We start from the raw sequence: 5656 nt of genomic DNA on the forward strand, positions 1-5656 counted from the left end.
GTTTATTATTCCCTTATGTTTATACTATCAATCATGGTCAACCCTTGTCAATCATAGCTAACCACGGTCAACCACAGTTGAATGTCGCATTGTGACAAGGATTATGTAACCATGAAAATAAACCATGTTTATTTTAGAGTTTGTAGTATCTATATTTGGGTTTACCAATGTTGGGTTTATAATATTAGTCCTTTGGGTTTAATATTATTCCCTTGGGTTCATAATCCCTTAAGGTTTTAGTATTAATCTCTTGGGTTTATTATTTCTTTAGGTTTATAATATAAATCCCTTGGGTTTATTATTCCATTAGGTTTATAATATGAGTGATGGTCAACCATTGTCAATCATAGCCATCCATTGTGAACCATGGTTGAATGCCGCAATGTGACAAGGATTGTCTCACCATGAAAATAAACCATGTTTATTTTAATGTTTTTATTATTTATATTTCGGCTTACCAATGTTGGGTTTTTAATATTAGTTCCTTGAGTTTAATATTATTCCCTTGGATTCATAATCCCTTGGGTTTTGGTATTAATCCCTTGGGTTTTAGTATTAATCCCTTGGGTTCATAATATCAATCACTTGAGTTTATTATTAACTTGGGTTTATAATATAAATCATGGGAAACCATAACCAATCATGGTCAATTGTGTTCAATCATGGTCCAATCTCACATTATGAAAAAAATTGTCTCCACTTAGGGTTTATATACATTGGGTTTATAATATTAGTCCCTTGGGTTTAATATTATTCCCTTAGGTTCATAATCTCTTAGGCTTTTAATATTAATCCCTTGGGTTTATAATATTAATAATCTCTTTCTATTATTAATCTCTTTAGTTTAAAATATTAATTCTTAGGGTTTATTAATTCAACCATGTTTATTTTAGTATTTTTAATATTTATCTTAGGGTTTGTATACCTTGGGTTTATAATATTAGCCCATTTTGTTTAATAGTATTCCCTTAGGCTCATAATTTCTTGGGGTTTTAGTATTAATCCATTAGGTTTATTGTTCTTTGGGTTTATAATATCAATCTCTTGAGTTTATTATTCCCGAGTCAACCATGGTTTATTATGATGTCAACCATGGTCGAGCATGGTATTGTGATAATGATTGTCTCAATATGAAAATCAATGATGGTCAATAATGTTTATTTTAGTGTTTATAATATTTATCTTAGGGTTTATATACGTTGGGTTTATAATATTAGTCCCTTGGGTTTAATACTATTCCCTTGGGTTCATAATCCCTTGAAGTTTTAGAATTAATCCCTTGGATTTATTATTCCTTTGGGTTTATAATATCAATCCCCTCGGTTTATTATTCCCTTAGGTTTATAATATTAATCATGATCAATCATTGTGAATCATAGCCAACCATGGTCAACCATGGTTGAATGTCGCATTGTGACAAGGATTGTCTCACCATGAAAATAAACCATGTTTATTTTAGTACATGTAATTTATATTAGGGTTTACCAATGTTGGGTTTATAATATTAGTCTCTTGTGTTTAATATTATCGCCTTGGGTTCATAATCCCCTGGGGTTTTAGTAGTAATCTAATGGGTTTATTATTAACTTGGGTTTATAATATCAATCCCTTGGGTTTATTATTAACTTGGGTTTATAATATCAATCATGGTCAAGCATGGTCAACTTCACATTTATTTCTATTACATAACATGAATAGCTCATATCCAATATCCAATATTGAGTTTTAATTCAAATCAAACTTTTAAATCTTCTAAGGGAAAACTCAAACTCATGGATTCTTGGTCTTCCAAAAAGACAAGTGACTTTGACTCGCTATACAACTTTATAAGGTATTACTTCAGAGCTTGTGAATGCACCCGCCCCAAACTATGTTGGATTTTCATACTTTCTCAACAAGCGATAAGGTTAATAGTGGAATTCCTTTTCCCTTTTACTTTCTACAAATACAATGAGTATTCATAAAAATGGCCTTACAAGGATAGCTAAAACTCCCAGTTGATTTAGTCCTCTCAGTGTTTATACAAACAAAATAGTAGAGTACATTATTTATTTTGGTCCTATGTCAAAACTTGGACACTGAAAGGAAATGCTAAAATCAAATAATCGTTATCATAATATGATATAAAGATCCACAACTTTTGCCACTTATCAACAGTTAGCCCTGTTTCTTAAACCAATCCTCTTTTGTAGAGAAACTATAAGGTTTGGCACCAAAAATAGGTCCTATTTGTTCTACTTCATGTTGGAGGTCAAAATATTATTGTATATTACCTTCTTCACAAAGTATAGATTTATCAAAGTATCCTAACACTAAGTATTGGAACCATCCCATGCCCGTCATTTTAATTAAGTGCTTACATAATTCCTTCTTTTGTCCCTTCTGGAAAAGTCCATAGATGATCCCACCGAAAGTATAAGAATCTGGAAGCAAACCATTAACTATTATTTCCTTCCCTATCCACATCTTGCATTATGCCACCTTCCTTAAAATGTCCATTTACTACATGGTGTTGTATGTCACAAAATTAGGAGACAACCCCTTCCTATTCATTTAAACTAATATATGGTCTGCTTTCTTCAGCATGTTGTTGAAAAGATCATTAATTATTTCATCATATGCAATACCATCTCACTAGTGAGGCTCATGCACTATCCTATTAAGAAGTTTAAAACAATATTGCTTTCTACCTTCCTTACAGTAGCCATTATTCGAAATGTTAAAGACAATAGCATTGGGACTTATAAAGTGCACAAACCATTGAAAAATAAGTAAAAGTCTTGGGACAAAGACCTTTTTGTTACACTCATCTTGCAACTAGAAGATTCGTTGCATATCACCCTCCTTAGAATGTGCAATTAGGAGACAACCCTTTCCTATTAATTTCCATTAATATATGGTTTTCTTTCTTCAGCATGTTGTTGAAAATATCATTAATGATTTCATCATATGCAATACCATCTGACTAGTGAGGCTCATGCACTATCCTACTAAGAAGTTTAAAATAATATTGTTTTCTACCTTCCTTACAGTAGCCATTATTCGAAATGTTAAAGACACTCACGTTGGAACTTATAAAGTGCACAAACCATTGAACAATAAGTAAAAGTCTTGGGACAAAGACCTTTCTGTTGTACTCAGCTTGCAACTAGAAGGTTCATTTTGTATATCACCCTCCTTATAATGTTCAACGTGTTACAATTTTGTAAATTACTAATAAGATTCTGTCCAACAGTTCCCAAAACACTTTCTTTGCCTCTTCAATCATGGATTTCCTGTAGAGTCCCTGAATTAATAAATTGTAAGTAAATGTGATTATTTGTCCAACAATTCCCAAAACACATTATTTTCCTCCTCAATCATGGATTTCACATTCTCTCCCTCCTCAATCATGGATTTCCTACAGAATCCATGAATTAATAAATTGTATGTAAATGTATTATGACAGAGGCCAAACTATTAAATCATATTGTTACCTTTCTTGCAATATCCATAGATCAGAAAATCATAAGTGGGGCGTGGTTCTATACCTTTGTCAACCATCCATGTGAACAAATCCTTAGTTTTGTTCTTCTACCCTGCCTTCTAAGCCTATCCATCAGCGTATTGTACATAACCTTCCTCAATAGAAAACCTATGCTCATTATGTCATTGTAACTCTATTCTTAAATAGTCTACATCATTTAGGGATTAGCTTGAAGCCAAATACTAACATGTGAGAAGCTCTACCCTTTTATTTGGGTAAAGGTGATTTGTGTGGCGATGTCGCTTCTGTACATTTCTATTTTTATTTTTTATGGAATAGCTACTAAATCTTCCAAGGCAGAAAATCCTAGAGGAAACATATCGAAGCTAAAAATCTATATAGACTGATATTACTGTCACATGCTAACTATATCATATATGACACATTTTTTTTTACCATTACCATTTTCATTAATGTGAAAGCCATAATTAAATTCGCATTGATAATATTATGAAGTTGTACTACATCGCACAGTTCAAGAGTCATATTGCAATATAGATTTCAATAATTTTAATACCTGCCTTAACTAAGGTATGGCAGCGAACTGCTTGGAAAGTTCTCGAATCAAGTTGCTACCAACATTTTCCAGCTGAGGCGATGGACAACTAGAAAAGTGTTGGGCATCAATCTTGAGGTTTCTCATCCCACGGTCTTGAATGAACTACAGTTGGTTAGGGTAACCAACCCTCATTCCATTTACTACCCAGATGTTTCATTTTCATGTTACCTTCTCCCTGTTATGCTCTGCAACCTCCGTATAAGCATCTATTTCCATTCTCTTTCAACACCCTAGAGTCCTCAAGCTATGTCGGTAAGCATTTTTGCAGACAAAATCCCTCTTATTCATTTCTTTATTTTCTTGAATAGAGTTTTGTTACGCCCTCTATTGGCACTTCCAGTTGTTGCTGCAGGGTTTATTCTACCCTGAATCGTCCTCATGTCATTCCAGGTTTGATGGCGTCGGCGAAGATTTGGTTCTTCACTTCCTTTTGCCAATGAGGGCTTCTCAATAATCCAACTTCTGAGATAACATTAATGGCTTTAGGTTTTTCCACTTCTAGACATGTTATTTCAATACAGGGATATAACTAATTTGGTTGCCTTCATTTTTATATTTGGTTGCAGGGTTCATGCTAGGGACATCTCCCAATTCCTGCCCCCTTCTACAAGTAACCATGGACAATTTACAGGTCCTTGAGAGCACAGTGAACTGGCAGATGGTTTATTTGGTTTTACTTTTCAATTTGACAGTTTTCATGGTTTAGCAGTAATCATTTTATGTTCTGCTGCAGGCACTTCTCAACTATGCACTGAAACAACGTTTCAACGAGTTCCAGCTTCGATTAATAGCAAATGATGTAAGGCTTAAATATATCCTAGAGTTTCCTCGGGTTTTTGCTACTGTTACTTTATGGGGTTTCTTGGTAAGCATTTAATACTGTTGTAATTTTTAAAGGTTCTATTACTTCTCCGCTCTGGAGGGACGAGGGTAGTTAGTTCATTTATATGTTTGATAGCACGATGTGCTACGATGTTACTAACTAGGAATAATTGTTTCTTATGGGAATTTTTACATTTTTTATATAAAGGCCGTTTGTTTCGTATTCTTGTGCATAATTTATGTATAAATATGTATATATGAATTCCTTCTTACAGTTTTGTATATTTAATCTCCGGTACATTTATTACAGTTAATTTGAATTAGGTGCAAGGGAGACCAGACCGGTGGCCAATGTACTTTGGTATCCCTTGTATAAACTCCCTCAATATTCCTTCTTACTCAGAAAACAACTAGTATAGCAGGGTTTCATATTCACATTAATGGCTGAAGCCAGACCAGGGTTTAACATTTTTAAATTTTCATTGCCTAGACTTAATGTCTCTTTTCTGTTTATTGTTATTTATGTGGCTCCCGGTTACAGTTTTATTAACTCTACATATGTTGTATTTATTTTCTATGCTTTTCTGATTGGTATGAATCTTGAACTCTGTACATTATTTAGTTTTTCCTTTGTTGAGGCTAATAAGAATAATTCTCGTGGGAGTATATTCGTGCCTCTCTATTCAACAAAACATCTTTCTAAGTACCGATACTAGTAGAATAATGACAACAACCAAGGTCTTAGGAAA

At 33.4% G+C, this 5656-nt stretch overlaps 1 long non-coding RNA gene across 2 annotated transcripts; it reads left to right on the plus strand.

The window, feature by feature from the left end:
• Positions 1-4042: 4042 nt before the first annotated feature.
• On the plus strand, positions 4043-5130 carry LOC149205452 (uncharacterized). Of its 2 annotated transcripts, XR_016251879.1 has the most exons (4): positions 4043-4337; positions 4426-4475; positions 4652-4716; positions 4819-5130. It is a non-coding gene; the product is annotated as an uncharacterized LOC149205452 (long non-coding RNA). The 2 variants fall into 2 exon arrangements; XR_016251878.1 differs by lacking the exon at positions 4426-4475 and having other exon boundaries at positions 4049-4337.
• Positions 5131-5656: the final 526 nt, after the last annotated feature.

Source organism: Pinus tabuliformis, chromosome 1_2 (assembly GCF_031772625.1).
Source record: "Pinus tabuliformis cultivar Carrire ecotype Pingquan chromosome 1_2, CPIR1, whole genome shotgun sequence".
Classification (NCBI taxonomy): domain Eukaryota; kingdom Viridiplantae; phylum Streptophyta; class Pinopsida; order Pinales; family Pinaceae; genus Pinus; species Pinus tabuliformis.